This window comes from Lissotriton vulgaris, chromosome 9, assembly GCF_964263255.1.
Source record: "Lissotriton vulgaris chromosome 9, aLisVul1.2, whole genome shotgun sequence".
Lineage (NCBI taxonomy): Eukaryota > Metazoa > Chordata > Amphibia > Caudata > Salamandridae > Lissotriton > Lissotriton vulgaris.
In genome coordinates, this window is record NC_141697.1 from 887,549,075 (window position 1) to 887,568,324 (window position 19,250).

Here is a 19,250-nt window from a genome sequence, read left to right on the forward strand (position 1 = left end):
TCGTTTATAGCCGAACGGAATGCACTAATGGTGGGAAGATGTACTTTTACAGTTGGGAACCGGCAAATGCTACTGTAATTATGTTCCGGGCCCTGAATACATGAAAGCGACCCCCTATGAAATTTACTGTGGGAACTGGGTTGTAACCTTTTGTTTGTCATGTTATCGTATGACGAAAAACTGTATAAAAGGAGCGATCCACAGATACAATTCGAAGCAGTCTCCGTGAACCTACATGTTATGTACTTCTCGTGACTTCTGTGTTCCCTGCAGTAAATAAACCTCGAATCTTTGACGCCGAAGGAAGTGTCCCGTGTCTCTGTCATTTGTACGCCGGAACAGGTAACCCACGAAGGTTTCAGGTGTTATCCCTGGCACCGCTGGGTCTTAGAAAAACCCAGTCCTTCAACTGGTTCCTAAGCTCCATACATTGTACAACATGGCCATCAACATATCATGCAGGCCACTTCCAGTGAAGTTATGGTCATGACACTACTTAAGTCCCTTCCGACATGTCCTCCTATCGCCAACTCTCCATACTTACCACCAACTACAAAATTCTTAGTAAGATCCTAGCGGACAGATTACTTCCTCATCTCACAGACCTCATCCACATAGATCAGTGAGGATTTGTCCCCTGCAGGACCACTACCCTTAGTACACAGCGGCTATATCATCTGATGGATGAATTAGGGGACTCGTCCATAATCTGATTGTCTTGCGCTTGGTCTAGAACAAGCATTTACCACCATTATTTGGGAATACATCTATGGTGTTTTACAGGGCTTTGCTTTGTGTGCCTCATACATTACAAGGGTCAAGCTACTCTACACTTCTCCCTTTGCGAGGGTGAAAATGGGAAAGCATATATCTGCATATTACACCATAGCTAGTGGGACCAGACAGAGCTTTACCCCATCACCACTACTTTTTGCACTTGCCATAGAGCCATTACTGATTAAACTCAGGAGAATTAGTGAGAGCTGCAGCAGTCCTCTCAAAGGACGACCCATGTGCTTTCGCTTTATGCGGACGATATCGTGCTCTATGTTAAGGACACTCACACTGATATTTTTCCCCTAGCAGCCATCTTGGAGCACTTTGGTAACTCATCGGGTCCTCAGGTAATACCAAATCCTGTGTGTAACCGCTGACACTGTCCCCACCTCAGTAAGTAATAACACTATCAGGGCAGGCGCACCACTTGGTGCCCCGCATCGCCTGATGTTTAGGGATCCGCGTCTACCATTCAGAAGAGGATATAATCAATAGTAATGTGGGGAAGTGGATCGGGCAACTATGGGCCCAGGTAGCGTTCTGGTCCAGGCTCCCTCTCTCACTAGCAGCCCGCATAGTGGTGGCTAAGATGGCAATCGTACCACGTCTGCTGTATTACTTCATTAATATACCATTTGTTGCTCTGAAGGCAATTTTCCAAAACTTAGATACACTGATGAGTTCCCTGATATCGGGAACTGAACGCCGGCGTGTGGCCTTGGTGAAATTAAGACTACCCACGGATAAAGGGGGTTTGGGTGCCAAGGATTTCAGGGGCTACTATAAGGCTGCGTAGCTCAAATGGCCAGGATTAGTCCTTGTTGAATGACAATTGCACAAAACAGGTTTATCTGTCCTTCCATCCTGAGAAGGGGAGCAGTACAGGCTCTGATGCTGGCCCCTGTGAAGGATACTAAAAGCAGCCCACTCCTGGTTTGTCTGGCCATAACACATTTGCAAGAGGCATAGACCACACTAAATATATTAAGCCCTATGCCCCAGCCATATTAAGCCCTATGCCCCTGCTATCCCATTATTGGGGCTCCCATTAAAGCAAGGATATGTTACACATCAGGAACTAGAACCCTGGGTTGAGGGTGGTTTGTGTACCAGCGGCAATTTATTACAAGTAACAACACCCATCAAATTTCATACTCTGGATTTAGATTGGAAATCTTCTAGGGAGAAATTCTTTACCCATACAAAAAAACTGTGTGCTCGTCAACACATTTGGGGCATGGAGAAAACTGAACCCCTGACACATACCCTCATTAAGGCACTCTACACTGAGGTTAGTGTTGTGAGGGTATGAGGTTAGTGCTGTGGCTCTACTGGGCATTCCTGGAATGTGATGTGGTATCCCTTTAGCCGTTATGAAGCAAATGGGAGGATATTGTCCCTGGGTGTTTACTGACAAAGGATGGTATTGCACTCTGGAATACCCCAACCTAGCCTCACGGAACGGTTCTGGAACAGTCAATTTTGTATATTGCATAGAACCTACCTTTCCCCTCATAAGCTGAACAGATATTTCCCTCTACTCCAGCCCTGTGCCCCAGATGTGGCAGTGACAAGGTTGACACACACCACATGCTATGGGTCTGCCCTCGTCTTGCTGTGTACTGGTGGGCGGTTATTACAACTATAGAACATACAGTAGGCAGAACAGACATGGGCACTATTGTAGTTACACTGTTAGGGATACACATGCGGCAGGTCAAAACCATTGTAGCCAAGGGAGTAGTCAGAAAATTCACACTTCGAACCAAAGCTCTTATGGCACTAATGAAACAAAGCAAGTCATCATCATGATCCTCCCCAGAAAAGCCCTCTTGTCTGTTCCATCCAAGCATCTATCCATTCCTCCATCTACCTGTTGATATTCAAAAGCTCACCTTTATATTCTGTCATCCATACAATCTTAGATCTAACATGCAGCTTTCACAATTCCGTCGGTCCAACCATCCATACCCAAACCTATGCATCCATCCCCAAGCCTATCCATCCATCCACCTTTTCACTCATCCATCTCTCATTCACCCTTTCACTCATCCATCCTTTCTGCCATCCATACATCCATTTCTCAATCCATCAATCCATCAATCCATCAGTCTATCCATCCATACATACATTCACCCTTTCACTCAGCCATCTGTCCATCCTCCCTTTCACTCATGCTATCCATCAATCCACCCACCCTCTCATTCACACAGTCATCCATCCTTTCACTCACTCATCCATCTAACTTTTCACTCATCCATCCATCCTTTCATCTATCCACCCTTTCACTAAGCATCCATTATTTCATACATACATCCTTTCATCCATCCTTTCAGTCATTCATCCATCCATCCATCCACGCATCAACCTTCATTTCACTCACCCATTCATCCACCTTTCACAGACACAGCCATCTTTTCACTCACTCACTCACTCACTCACTCACTCACTCACTCACTCACTCACTTACCTTTGCCTGCCAAGTTGCAGACAGAAGAGGCCCATCAATAATTCCCCCCACTTTGTAGCTTCTAAAGTTGAGGGTTCATGATGACCCAGCATCCATCTTTTCATCCATCCATCCATCCTTTTGCTCATTCATCTGTCTCTACCCTTTCATTCCTTCTATCCACCTATTGAAGGGATTCTGCTCTGGAACAAAACTATGCTTGGAACCATAGAACAAAGCGGTACAAAAGAGGGTGGTGATGGACGGAGCATCTGAACCATCAAACACTCACACCGAGTCAACAGATCTGGGTTTAATCCATCACCGTTCTTTAGCGCACTCTGCCACCCCAGTTCAGACATGGCCGTATGCAAATCAGTCTGACCATGTGCCTCATGAGAACAGTCCAGCCCGAACTGCCACGCCATGCCTTCCCTGGACCGGAAACAAGGTTCCTAGGACCAGTTTCTGGCATTCCAGCCGTCTTCAGCCAGGCTTGCTTGAATCCAGTGGCAAAGTGAGCAAGGGACTCACGTCTGAGCATACCCTGCCAACTTACGGCAAACAAAGCGGTACAAAAGAGGGTGGTGATGGACGGAGCATCTGAACCAATCACAGGTAAGCTCCCACATTATATCCCAAAATCGCTAACGACATGACCATATTCAAATTAAAAAACTTTTTGTAATCACACAATGTCACTTTACTGACATAGCATGTAATAAGTTGCCAGAACTCAAAACAATATAGGGTCTGCTCTAAAAATATGACATCAAAATCTCACATACTGTCTCATCTTTTATCGGTTAAAGTCGGTTAAAGTGGTCATTATTGGAAGTTATATTAGGTTACATGTTTTGTTTTCAAAATAATTTCTAATTGGATTCCAATTGGTATACATCATTCAAACATGACAAGAGAATCTTTAATACCAATTCAATAATTCTGGTTTTAGGTCCTTCAACTATAGGATACCACTAATTTGAATCATCAATTTGAATATTGGGCGTGATGACACTATTCCGATATCTTTGAACCACAGGTTCCGCACTACAATGGTTGAGAGTTACTTCATTTTTTAGAAGTACGAATTACGTTCAACCTTTCATTTCTGAAGCTCAAAGATTATATTATGATAGGGTAACCAAATAGAACCTGCTCAGCAATTACATTCCAACATTTTTAATTTCTTGTAGGACTAACCGCTGGTTCTACATTTAAACCATGTACAAAAGGATAGCTGCAACAGGACCATTTACCTAAACCAAGAAGAAATTTGCTTGGAGGAAAGGGATCTATATAACTATATTGAGTATGTCCATCTCAATCTCTGGGAAAATAGGATGTATTACTGAAGCAATCTGAAGTGACTGATATGTATTTTGGCACCACTTATGGTGATTATAAATGATGTGCCATCGTGTTTGGTAATACCACTTAAGAAACATAGATGCAAATGGATAAACAATTGGCTATAGTCCAAAGCATACTGGTGTTTACATGTCTGATAGTTAAGGTTAGTGTGATAGACATCATGAATACTGATCATCCTTCTTTTAGATCAATCATATGTAATCAAATGTTATACTATCAATTTTAAAATTGACTTTTCATGTGGATTGTTATATTTGAATTGATAAGTTATATGTTTGGATTATTGATTTGTATATATTGTAAATAGGAAGCAATATGTATGTGTGTTTTTGTAGCCCAGAAGAAGTCTGTGAGGATGAAACACGTTGGCTACGGTTCTTAATCGAGTGTGAAAAAGAAGAAAAAAAGAATAAAGGATCATAAATGTAATATGCCCAATGGATACTGTGTACTGAAAAATATGTGTTATTTGTGCTGAATATTTGACATCAATTTTCTGAACTCCTATCTAATACAAGTTATTTGATTCACATATTTTAAGGTGATGAACCATTATAGATTGATTGAGATATACAGGAATGTTTCCCTTTTGGGAGCTGAGGGGAGTTGAGCTTCTGGTTCTGTGCACTAAATTAAGCATCTAACTGTCTCCACTGTTAGGGTAAGTGCAGTCATCATTGCCTCATTCCCCTTTATAGCCAAATGATTTCTCTAGCGTATCTTGGTTTGACAGCTTGGAATCAGCTTCCTCTGGAGCTGCGGACAATGTTTATGAAAAAAGTTAAAGCCTGGCTTTTTTGCAGGCTGAAGACTTTTTCATATTCCAGCCTTGCAGCCTCATGTAGTTACACTCCTTGGAGTAGCTGTGCACAGTATAAATTGCTATCATCATCATTATCAAAGGAGTAACCTCAGATTTGGGACCTTCCTTGCCTTGACCACTACTGGTTTATTTTATTTATTTAATTTTTAAAGCGCAACTAATGCCTCTTTCCAGACCCGCTGCGAGAGTAAGATAGAGGCTGTTGCAATAGTCTATTTTAGTGAGAACCAATGCACTGATAGCTGTTCTCAGGAGTACAGAAGGCAAGAATTTTTCAATCTTTTTTAAAAGCCTTAGCGAAAAGTATGAGTCTGACGTAATTTTATTTACTTGGTCCTTGAACTTCAGTTCTTTATCTATCAAGACCCCTAGATTTTTTACTTTGTTAGAGGGTTCAGGAAGTTAATCCAATTTGGGTGGCCACAATTATAGGGTCCAGAGTAAGGGGTTGTTACCAAAAAGGATGACCTCAGTTTTAGTGGCATTTAATTTAAGTTAGTTGTAGTCTATCCACTTACTTAGTGCTGTGCCCGAGTTATTTTCCGGCTTAGCCAGTGACACCACAATTTTGGTGTCATCGGCATAGGATGCCAGGTGAAAGCCTGCACTTTTGATGATTGTCGCGAGTGGTGTAACATAAAGGTTGAAGAGTGTTGGACTCACTGCCGATCCCTGAGGAACTCCACAGGGCAGGGAGAAAGGCCTAGATGTAAATTTACCTATCAACACAGTGTGTTGTCTGTTAACCAGGAAAGATTGGAGGAGATCTAAAGCTGCGTCCTTAATCCCCAGGCTGGCAGACGGTCAACTAAGTTCTCATGGCTGACCGTGTCAAATACCACGGAGAGATCCAACAGAATTAGTGCTGCGGTCCTTCCCCTGTCCAGCACTTCCTGGATATCCTCTGTAGCTACTACCAGGGCAGACTCAGTATTTCTATTTTTTCTGAAACCATGTTGTGTGTCGTCCAGAAGCAGATTTTCCTCTAAGTACTCTGAAAGTTGCTGATTCATAACTTTCTCCACCAGAGTGGCAACAAAGGGAAGCCTTGAGATTGGGCGGTAATTGTTTGGGTCCAGTGCATTCAGATTCTTTTTCTTTAGCAGAGGCAAAATGGTGGCATGTTTCCAGTATGTCAGGAAGGTTCTTCCCGCAAACATGTTATTAAATGTATAGCCCAGATATTGTGCCACTTGTGCAGGAATCATGTGCATTATCGTAGGGGGGCAGGGGTCTTGTGGTGCCCCAGATTTGATGAGTGGAATTAGTTTTACAAGTTGCTCTTCCGAGAGGGCCTTAAAAGTAGAGAGTCTGCTTTCACCGGTGGCGGCAATTGGGACACACCCCTCCTGTTGACCCGCTACACTCTTTGCTGAAAGACTAGAGAAGATGTTTGTTGTAACCTTTTTAGGTCTCGCGACCTATCAATGCGCGCAAGCGCATTGAGCAGAGCGAGAATTCATGTCGGCAAAATCCTCGTGAAACCAAGGGCTTTCAGCCGCGGTTTTCTTGAAGTTCACGTGAATCACGTGAACAAACAAGCACGCGCATCGCATGCAAGCCCAGCCTCTGCACCCTCTGCACTCCTCCCCTCGCTCGCATTCCCAGGCTCTCCCACCCCCATCCAGCATTAGGCACTCCTCCCACACCTCACGGACATCTGTTCATTTCTCCTCCCCCTCCCCAGCCAGCTTCCCCCAGGCCCCTGCTGCTTCACACCCTCATCGCCGCTCGGCCCGACGTGTCGCATGCAAGCCCAGCCTCTGCACCCTCTGCACTCCTCCCCTCGCTCGCATTCCCAGGCTCTCCCGCCCCCATCCAGCTTCCCTCCCACACTTCTCCCAAGACAGCCTCTGCACCCTCTGCACTCCTCCCCCATCCGGCTTCCCTCCCACACTTCTTCCAGTAGGCTCCACGCAACTTCACATCATTGTTTCGGTTATGTTATCGGAATATGGCAACGCTACGGACTTGCCTCCCACACTTCTTCCAGTAGGCTCCACGCAACTTCACATCATTGTTTCGGTTATGTTATCGGAATATGGCAACGCTACGGACTAATGAGTCTGATAAAATTGTATATTTTCATTCCAGACCGACTACTCCCTTTCTAAAAACACCAGCCGCTGATATGCTGCTATGGGAACATTACTCTCCAATGTCTACAACAGTGTATAGTTTATTACCAATCACATAAGAAAAGTCTGATGGCCCAGCTCTATATAGTTTTACAAGGGTACAAAATAGAACTTTGCATGCATTTATCTTTTTTTAATAAATCGCTTGACAGGGGATCCCTGCTCACACACATTCATGGCAGACGCCAAAGCGGGGGTACGGCTCGTGCCAGGATGGGCCAACTCGTGAACAGTGTTTAAAGACACAGAGGCAGAAATGAAACGGTGCAAAGTCAATCCACAGGTCCAAGGTCATACGAGAACACACTGGCTAGCTGGAGGCCACCCATTAGCGCCCTGGGTCTCAGTTTAACGCCAATGGGAATGTTCAGAAGCGTGGCCCAACCAGTTGAAGTACCAACAATCATTGTGTGTACTTGACTCCTAAAGCCCAGCACTGTCTCTTTAAAAGTGCCAAAAACCTGTCAATCACTAACCACAGGGAAAGCACACCACTTACCTGGGCCTTGAGTAAGGCAGGGACAGGTTCACCCGGGAGACACGCCACATGGGCCAGGTTTATCACGGTGTCAAAGGCCGCATTATCCAAACCACTTGACAACACAAAATGCCTTCTTCCCATGTTGTGCAAACAAACCACTAGACTTTGCACACTTCATAACAATCTTTCTGCACTGAATGCGGAGGTTTGAAAACAAAGCACCCCCCTCCCCACCGAGGGCACATTCGGCCTCAAAGAACATTAGCAAAGGGTCTTGACAAAAGCAGTTAGCAGCCTGCTCTTTCCTAAGCCTCGGGCTACTCCTTCCCTCGCTCGCATTCCCAGGCTCTCCCGCCCCATCCGGCATCAGGCACTCCTCCCACACCTCACGGACATCTGTTCATTTCTCCTCCCCCTCCCCAGCCAGCTTCCCCCAGGCCCCTGCTGCTTCACACCCTTCACACCCTGAAAACAAAGCACCCCCTCCCCACCGAGGGCACATTCGGCCTCGAAGAACATTAGCAAAGGGTCTTGACAAAAGCAGTTAGCAGCCTGCTCTTTCCTAAGCCTCGGGCTACAGCGCCTACATGAACAGCAAAGCTGTTTACTTAAACATGTAGGAACTTTTGCACATAACAGAGCTGGTGCATATGATGTTGGCAGGCTGGGAAAATGTGGAGGAGCCACCGAGTGATTTCACAGAATCGCCCTGTGCGAAAAGCAAGTTACGCATACCAGAGAAAGTGCAAGGGACGACCAGGGCTGCGAGCATGACCTGCCTGGCCCTAGCAACTCACAATGAGAAACCTCCTACCACACACTGAAACACGAGTTCTAAGTACTGAGTGCGAACGTGTGCCCCCCTCCATGATGCGAACCCAACAACAAAAGAGCAAAACTGTTCAACAAGCACTGGCGTTGCCAATAGGTCTCGCAGTAGGAAAGTTGGAGCTATTGGCTTTCTAAATGACATTTTATATTTATATATCGTTATTGGCATTGTCAATAACAATATATAAATATAAAATGTTATTTACAAAACCAATAGCTCCAACTTTCCTACTGCGAGACCTATTGGCAAAGCCAGTGCTTGTTCTGAAATAAATTTGCCGGTTCATTGCAGAAATTGTGATTTATTACTGCATTATTTGGGCTGGTATGTGTAATCAATTTGTTTATGTCTAGGAAAAGGGTTTGTTTGCATCGCAGGCTGCTCTTATCTGTTCGGAGTAGTATGAGGTTTTTGCTGCTACAATACTTTATTTATGTTCCTCTAGTTTATTTTTATAGATGTTTTTCTCCTCTACTTAATAATTCTTTCGGCAAGCCTGCCTTAATTTCCTAAGATTTTCATTATACCAGGGCTGTGATACCTATTTGGTTACCGTTTTATGGCTGATTGCTGCTACAATATCCAGGGCTGAGTTCAGCCAGAGCGAAACGTTTTCCACATTCTGCTCCAGATCCTCGGCTCGCTGCCAGGGTCCAGGGGTAAAGGCATCTCTCAGTTCAACCTGCCGAATGTTATGCCATGCTCTACTCGGGGGGTTTTGAGTCATCTTTCTGTGCATGGCGCAGTTCTCTGTCTGTATCTGCCAGTTAACTGCCCAGTGGTTGGACCAAGTGAGAGAGAGAGATGGGAGTAGGGTAGTAGCCGCGTAGTTGGAGAAAATCCCATCTACCATATGTCCTGCCCTAGGTGTCGGACCTATGGTGATTATGGAAAGTCCGAATGCATCCATGTAGGTCAAAGTAATCATATGTTCAAACCCCTTAAACAGCACCAGAGCACCTTCAAAAACCCTGGGAATCCTCTTAATTATGTCTTTGTAACACCACAATGTGAAGACAATGTTTTCCACTTTGGAGAGTTGGAATTTAATGTTATCCTTACGTCTTTTTGATGCTTCCAGATGAAATGTTTGTCTCCTCAATCTGCCACATTGACCTTTCTTGCTGTCTTTTTTTTCTTTGTTCTTTATGCACATTATAGCACACCCAATTAGGTTAATTTGAGCACTTCCATGCTCTCTAGGCTTAATGGCCGCATGGGCGTCCGCAGATATTTTTCCAGGTGGGGGGGGGGGGGGGCAAAATGTTAACATGATGTGTGCCAGGTGGGGCGCAAGAAACACTGGGGCGCAGAACTGGGGTAGACTCAATTAAATGCCAGGAATCCAGGACATGTGACTGATTCTGCCATAGGCCAACAAACACCACCTGTAGGGAAAACGCTAAACTTTCTGACAAGGTGCTTTATCTCTGTCTCCTAGGTGTGCAGACTTCCGGGTCCTCGATCCAACCCCAAGCAAGGCTGTCTTCAGCACTATTCGATTTTTATCAGAATACTTTAAAATAGCCTATGATTAAAGCACCAGATTGAATATACTGTATGCACAGTGTATGTGAGGGATTATTTGTAGCACAAATATTGACCAATATTGGCTTCTTGGTGCTAGAATTCATGATAACTTTTATCCAAAGGTAAAGCACAACGTCAAAGTTAGTAATAAATAATGCAGCAATCACACACGCTAGTAATTCGCCAATGGGTGCTCCCTTTGCTAGATCTCCCCGGGCATTGCTAAATTTTACACACATTCAATTAATTTATTTAAAATAAAATGTATAGGTCCAAATGTTAGCTATATATTTTAAAAGAAACTTAGAGTCCCTCTACGTGTAGTGAATGTCAAACTGACAACGTGCCCACATTTAGGGGTACAATAACGGCCAGCTCCCTTATGCGGAAGCCCGGCCCCGTAAATGTGTGGCACATGTGGCGCCCGCAGCAGCGGCACATCACAGGTCCAGGGATGCTGAGTCTTACACAGTGGTCGAAGTGGGGGAAAAAAAGTAGGGGAACAGTGGGCGGAGAATCAGAGGGGGGGAATAACCCAAGGATTGGATCAGTGGGTGGAGCCAGAGGTGTGACCAGAATGCGCAGACATCCCAATTTTTAGTATTTGTTTGGCATTTCACGGCCCAGTTTAATCAACCAATGGATACACATGAATATTTAAGGTTCTATTGAGTTATTAACATAAAATATATTCACAAAGTGGGATATGCTTCTAATCACAGAATGTATCAAATACGATAAAATGTGGAAACACAAGCCATTTGTCTCCGAGCCATGGAGTTTCTGTCATCAGCACTACTCCCTTTCTCCACAACAGCAGTTCAAACATGAATGGCAAAATATCCTAGTTTGCAAATGTTTTCTCTAAAATTATGGCTCTGCCATATTTGCCTCATAATGCAAGATCTGCTGCATTATCTGACCATTTAAACTAATAAATTATTTGTAGCTCAAACATATCAAAAGTTAATATAAAATGTGACTTGTGTTGCTGCGGAGTGGATGGCCTATTGTAAAGGTTGACTGGTCACCTTTTCCCACTGCTGCGTTTGTATGTTACTCTGGTACTAATAAGGCAAAATCTTTCCAGAGACTGTTGGCATGTGTACACACATCAAAATAATTAAATATCTGAAAATATACTGAATTACGCTGCAGCTTTTTTTTAATGCATAATTTAGTCAACACTACGGCATAATGTTGTCATCCTTTGCTGCATAATTAATTCCAGTGGCCCCACAGCAGGCAGCACATATTAAAAGTGCTTGTGAATGAAGCCGGGTGACTGTAAGTTTGCGAACTTAGTTTGGTGTGGGTGCAAGTCCTGCATTGCCAATCCCTGGTGAGTTACAGCTACTACTGCTGAAACAAGGCCAATGGAGGTACCTATGGGTGAAGCAGACTGGTCTCAAGGGTAGGGCCAGCCATAGCACCGGTGGTGTCCTGTGCATTAATGTTTGTTAGTGCCCCCCAATGACCACCTTTTCCATGGATTCCCTCACTACCACCCTTTAACTGTGCCCCCCAAGTTTCCATAACCACTCTCTCTCAGATGCATTTAATTTGATGTACAGTGCCACTCATACTATTGTAGGGTGTCAGAGCACTTTATATCACACACATTACACAGAGACAATCAATATGTGTGTAAATCACTGTATAGAAAATGTTACAGAAGACTAAGGACTACAAGGTGTAGGAGTCACATGACAACCATACTAGTAGCCTGTATAGTTTTATAGTGATTGGTCTGGAGAAACACAATACCCGGAATACCATGGTTAGGGGTTCTCCTTAATAATCAGAATTGATTTCTGTCCAAATGAACACTTTTTGGGACATTAGGATAATCAAAGACTGAGGGGGGTGGAACATAACGCTCTAATTTATACCTTGCAGTTTGTATGCAGCTCTTAGAAGACAGTTAATAGCTCACTGTTCTAAGTTAGGATTTTAACTTATAAACTGCAAGTAACAACAGGATCTCTCTGACAAAAGCAGTAGCCCACTGACCTATTTACATTATGTGCACTTTTTTTTTCTGCATGGCGCATGTTCTTTGCAGCCGGTACATCAACCCTCCGAGCTACCTTTCATGAGTCAAAACTTCCACTAGACAAAATTCTGATCTCTCTCCAGGAAGAACATTAATCACCAGAGTCATCATGACATTTTTATTATCGCTGAAAATTGCTGGAGGCCAGGAAGGAGGCAGCAAGTGTTTTCAAAACCATAATATACTTGCAAACATGATGCCTCCACCTACAGTCAGCACCCGGTGTGGTCACACTGGTTGCACCGTCCTAGAGCTGGCCCTTCTCAAGGGTCCTGTGACCTCAGTGACTGTTGTTCTAGGGTGTGCTGCTTCATAGGCCTGCCCGCAAGACTGGAGGTGAACTTCAGTATGGATAGTGGTGGACTAGCCTTGAAGGTTAACCTACAGTTGTCATGCTAGAGTCCACCTGCTGGTGCGAAGACACAAGGAATTCTAAGGTGTTGCAAAGCCTTCTATGGTCTAGCATGTGATTGTGCTCTCGCAGGAGAGTGGTCTGGTGGACTGGTTATTAAGGCTGAACCTGGTTCCCAGTTCGAAATTCAGCAGCTCTGACCATAGTGCCACATCCTCTCCCCCACTGAACACCGTACTGCCCCACTGAAAAAAACTTCCACTGTTTTCAACTACAACCCAATTGTTGCCCGCTATAAACACCTAGATGCAGTTCAATTTAAATTACACACTAGACAAGAGCAATATGCGGCCTACAAAAAAAAAAGTAACAACATCCTGGAAAAAGCAAACACTTATAGGGAATGCAAAATTTAGCAAACCATGGGAAATTTAAGCAGGAACAACATGGTTACCTTAATTCTTTTACACTCACTATTCAGAAATCAGTGAGTGCTTTTGCCTGAAAAGTTAAGGACACGACTACAGGGCCCTGAATGGACCCATTTCAATATCCATTGCTTATACCTTACAAAAGGTAAGACGTATGGTAAAAAGACCACATCCCTGGACACAGAGCCTCAGTACACATTTTGTTTTCCAATCCACACATTGCTGTACCTCCAGGATTGGTGCACTAGTTTCATGTCCAGGGAAAACAAAGGCAAGAAAACAAAAATAGCGCTTCACTGGCAAACTCTGTAAAAGTGGTGCTAATGTGTTTCAGTGTGAATACTATCAGTTTGGCCAGTTTGCTACCACTCTGTCTTACTTTATTTAGTTATTTATCATATTTTTAGCCTTTTATTCCCAATGCTGCACTTTGGAATTAAAATGTCAGAAAAATATGACATTTCCAGCAAAAGCGTCTTTCTTTTTTGGATCCATTTCACAGGGAAGCAAATAAAAGAAAGGAGAGGAAAGAGAGTGAGAACCCCGTCTTGAAGTCACGGTTGTCATGGGCGTCCGCAGGGGGGCAAGGAGGGTCGCTCCAGGGGGGGGGCAAGCGCCCCTCCTTGCCCCCCCCCTGCGGACGCCCATGAATGGCCGTTGCAAAAAGCTTGATACCTTTCATGCCATACACCTCCTTGCAATTTCTATTTCGTGTCAGGGAATAGCTTGGATCTGAATCTGCTAGGACAACAATCATGTTCCCACCTATTTTCACTGCACACTCTAGCATCCTCAGTTTATCACAAAACACCTCTCCCTTGACTTATCCCACCTGGGACAGATTTTTAGTCTTTGATGTCAATTTCCTCCGTGTTCACCTTCCCTTGATAACACACCCTTGCATTACAAATCGCTTGCCACATTTCCTGCAAAGAGTACTCTTGACAAAACAATTGATACTATTAGATGTGTGCCCTGGATTTTCACATGTATAACACTCAATTTTGAGATCTTTGTTAGGGCCTTTGTCCTTCTCCATTTCACTTAGTTCATGGGCCTAGAGGTGGTTTTGTCCCACAGAGTCCCCATTACAAGTCTTGAATTTACCACATGATTCTTTCCAGCATCATCGAGCTAACTTTACCTGTTCACATCTCCAACTCTTATTTCCTCAATCTACCCCAAGGTAGGGTCCATACCATCCACTATCGATATGTCTTCATTGAAACCTAGATTTATTGCAAACATTTCTCTTGGACTCTTAGGGGCAAATGTATAAGTAAATCGTGCAGCATGGCACTGTGACAAAGTCTGCAGTGCTGCGCTCCGCCATTTCCAAGATGCAGGGATGCACCATATTTACAAGAATACTGTGCACTCCTGTGTTTTCACTAGTGCTGGCGCTAAAACTAGGTGCCTAGCACCAACCCAGACACCCTTGCATTGCAGGGATGATTGTTTATGTGCAGGAAGGGGTCCATTGCTGCACATAAACAATCAATAATGGTGCTTTGCTACTTCCTCTGGGTTTGTGGCATCACCTGTGTGTGCCAGTCTCTGTGTCTAGTCTGTGATCACTCAGCTGGTATTGGTAAGCGTTTGTCATCACCAGAACTCATTCCCTCAGGCCTTTGCATGAGTGAAGGAGAGTCAGAAATCAGACCGGCTGTGGTGTCTATTAGGAAGGAAAAGCACAGAGTTTGGTCTGATAAAAAATTGAGTAAGTTAAGAATTAGCAGGAACTAACACAAAAAGGCAACACAGAACAAAACCTGACATATTTATGTGATATGTATATCCAGAAACATTATTGTGGCTTATAAATCAAAGCACATCTTAGGTATGATGGATTTAGGAAGCTTTCATCTGACAAAAAGGCGAAGCGCGTTTGATTAAAATTGCAAGAGACCAAAAAATAATAGACACAAAAGGTCCACATATGGTAGAACAATTATGGTTGAATAAAAATGCAGAAAACAATATCTGAACACTAAGCCAAGAGCATGATTAGTTCCTGAAAACATATCACTGGTGTAGTAATTGCTACAGTCCAACTATTTTAAACAAGAACAAAAACATTGAACGATAGTAAAAGATAATCAAGTTCTCCCATTGTTTTGTTATCTCACTGCCTGAGCAGGAAAAGTAAGGGACCCCCTCTTAGCAAAACATACCGACCATTGGTCCAGTCCAGGCTTCGTGCAGAATTCTCACTCCTAGTCAATATTGTTCGGAGTAGCATGGTATGCATCCATCGATAAGAAAACTTCTGAACCTCGTCAGAGGTACTAGGCGCAATTCAAATGCTATAAAAACCCAACTTTATTTAAAAAAGTTAGCAGATAAAAAATTATTATCATCTAAGGCATTTAAGTAAACAATTAACTAAAGTGAAGAAAAATGATATACTAAAATGTAAATTAGTTGCCTCCCCATCCTCCTTCCTACTGACACCCGGCATAGCAGACTCAAATGCAAATAAACCCAGAAATTGTACCAAAAGACTTGCAAAGCATTCCAAAGCACCACCATTAATGGTAACGTGAAAAGGTGTTGTAAGGGGAAAGTGGAATAGGAAAAAGAAAATATCCCCCTGTTAAATTCCACTCAGGGTCCACAGGGTAGACAGTGGCTACTGTAGTGTTTGAAGTTGTTTGCAACTGGTGTTCTGGGGCCGTATTACGGAGGTTCACTGGGGTGCGCAACGGGTGTTAGCGGCCGCTTTGCGTACCCCCCGGGGCACTTTGGTATTACAGAAGGTGGGTAGCACATTCAATGTATTAGCGTGCACTTTCCCTGTTTCCACCCGGCACACCTGTTTTAAGGTGCGCCAAGGCGCAAACAGGGAAAGTACACCCTATCCATAATAGGGCCCCTGGAGTCCATCTTGCTATGATTTTGCAAACTTGGCCAAGTACAACCCCTTTAATACTTGACTATCGGGTTAGCGATGGCAAGCCGTCACAAGCTTCTCAAGGAGATGGTGTGAGCTGCTCAAGCTCAGCACTTAACAATCAACCAAAAAGAATACTTAATTATGGCTGAGTCCATTACTTGTCTTATTAAAAAGAGGAATAATCTTACTGCAAAACAAAATATTACAGATATTTCTGGGGATTCAGCTACAGCAAGGGCTCTAGCAAAGTAGCACATTACTCCTCAATCAGCAATGCTCTAACACAGGGGTCTCCAAACCGGTCATGGAGGGCCGGATCCATGCCACATTTTTTGGATATCCCCATTGAGATACATGTAGTAATTTAAAAAATCTGGCATGGATCCGGCCCTCCAGGACCGGTTTGGAGACCCCTGCTCTAACACAACTCTTTAGGTGCACACAGTATCTACAGTGTGTAACAGTGTTAGATTTGAAATGTTCTAATCGTGATGTTCATGTTATGTTCCATATTAAGTTAACATTCATGGCACCATTTTATTAGTAACTGACATTTTGTTTTGTGATCGCAACTAAGCTTTTGTATTATATTGCTAGTCTCAGCAGAAAACTGCCTCCTGTACCCTCAGCTTGTACTGCCCAAGGCAGGGTTCCATTGCACTAATGAATGTACTCTCCATTGTTGCATACCTTCGCTGTTCGATAAACCCGTTCCTACCTCTTATAATGGTAGAGACAGGCTGAACGGCCTTGAAGCCGAGATACTGTATACCCAGCCACAGGACTGTGGCTCATCCTTCTTTGCTACCTTTGTTCACCATTGCCTGGACCGGAATTTTCCAGTCTGGGCATGTTCTTGGGAAATTGGGAATGTATAATATCGGACATTATGTTGGGGGGAGTCAGTCCCTCGACCGTCATCTTAGGAGACTGGTCAGACCGGGCTCCGCTGCAGCGCAATACTAATAAATAACTTGGTTTGTATTCTCTACTGCCTGATCGACTCTTCATTGTTTGAAAGGCTACGAGGTGGTCGTGAGTCACCCGGGTGGCCATAATCGGGTCCCTTCAGTTGGCACCCGGACCGAGACTCTATTGGGTTGACCGATCTCGCCCGCAACCGGGTGTGGAGGACAGGGCCACGTCGGTTCGGATGGGCGGATCTGGGATCCCCACTCGATAGAGATTAGTTCTCGCATCTGCTCCGCCTGTGTGATCGGGCAGTGCCTCGCCCAGTGGTCATCCTGGTTGGGGTCCTGAAAAGGTGAAACCTTTAGAACCGACCGTTTGGTCCGAAGAGTCAGCAGTGGAGAATTACTTTGTTTGACCTGTGTGCACAAGGTGAGTTTGTCTTGATTTTTTGGTAAATATGGCACCATTCTTGAATAATCTTGGGTATGGTCTGAAGACCATTTTTTGGGCTAGCTTGAACTTGGTAGGTCTGTGGACCGTGTAGATACAGAGTGTCTGCGGATACTCTGCCTGGCGATATACAGAATTTGGTTTACTGTTGGAAAAGCTTGGGGCTTGAGCCTGTCTTCTTGGTGCAGTCTGAGGACTGACTTGCAGTTTCATCTGTGTACTTGTTGGTTATTCATCTGGTACAAAGGGTGGGCGTGTCTTATATTAAGATGCCTTGTTTGAGTAAATTGTGGTGTTTGGAATGCCGTTGTTGCTCCGCTGATGCTCGACTGAAGGAGAGACAACCTGCACCTCTGCAGGGTACCCTGAATTTTTACATGTACGTCAAGCACAGCATTGGCCCTTTTATGTTTAGTACATTGTGGCACAAATATACGAGGGACAATGATGAGCTGCAGTGACCACTAACAGGTACCTTTGATGAACAAAAACTGAATTTCCAGCAGGATAAATTGTTTGCAAAACGAAGCAGACAGTTGATGTTTGATTCTCTTCAGGTATGGCAAAAGGAGGAAAGGAAGAGGCGCATGAAGCGAATCAGAGCAGAAAAAGAGGCCTGGAGAGAAAAGATTCAGAAAGTGACTCAGAAAGCAGTAGCATATGATAGAGAGACAATAGAAACGATATAGAATGTGCTGATAGGAAGTTTTGATTGCAATGTGACTAGTCTTTTGTCTCTCGAGAGGAGGTTGATACATTCGCGGAGGAGGTGTTAGACACCCGACCTCCACCTCCTTATGCCCACAGAGATTATACCCTGTTGTCCCGCATCCTCTGCCCCTCCTGTTTCCACCTCTGGTTCTCTTGTTCCTGACAAAGGTGCTTCGGCTATCGCACCCCCTGCTCTCTCTCTAGCCTCACACGCAGCGGATGCAATAACTGCAAGCCTTCCTGCTATGCCTATTGTCTCTGCTTATCCTATCTCTCCTTCCCTCACACCTTCAAAACAGCCACTACTAACATTAGTGCCTGCCCCTTCATCTAATGTGTCCTCCTCAAATGCTTCTCCCCCAACGTTGTATTGCAACATCAATGTGCGGACCAGATGAGGGAAATTGGACAGCAGCTCGAGAACAAATGGGGTGGGTGCTGATTCGATCTGATGTGGGGGATGAGGAGAAAAAGATGGTGGCTGATCAGGCCGCACAATGGGCTCAGAATCTGATTTACAGCATTTAGGATGTGTGGTTAAAGATTATGAGCCGTTCGTGCAGCAGCATGCTCTGAAGCATATGTCGGCTACACTAATAGGGTGTGGGAGCAGTGTTTTAATGGTGTCGCGCCTCAGATAATTTATGACATTCAGGACCATGTGTATGCTGCTGACATGGCCCTTAATGGTGTTTTTAGTAATGTTGCCACACTGATTGGTTATCGAGGTTGGTTACAGCAGAAGATGCCAAAGACAGGTTCCCAGTTTCCAATGAGGGAAGTACATCCTATTTTTCACCCTGTGATACCAGAACTGCGTAGTCAACAGAAGGCTGTTGTCAGGCAGCGAGTTGAGGCTCCTTTTCAAGAACAATGGGTTTACACTCCATGGAAAAGGAGTGAGGTTTTATGTGTTAAGAGTCAGTTGCCGGAACCTAGGAAAAATCCAACAGCATATACCAAAGAATTAACAGAGGCCCCCTCGTCAACAGTGATGATGATGGCTGATAAAATTGACATGTTTTTCGGCTTGTTAGA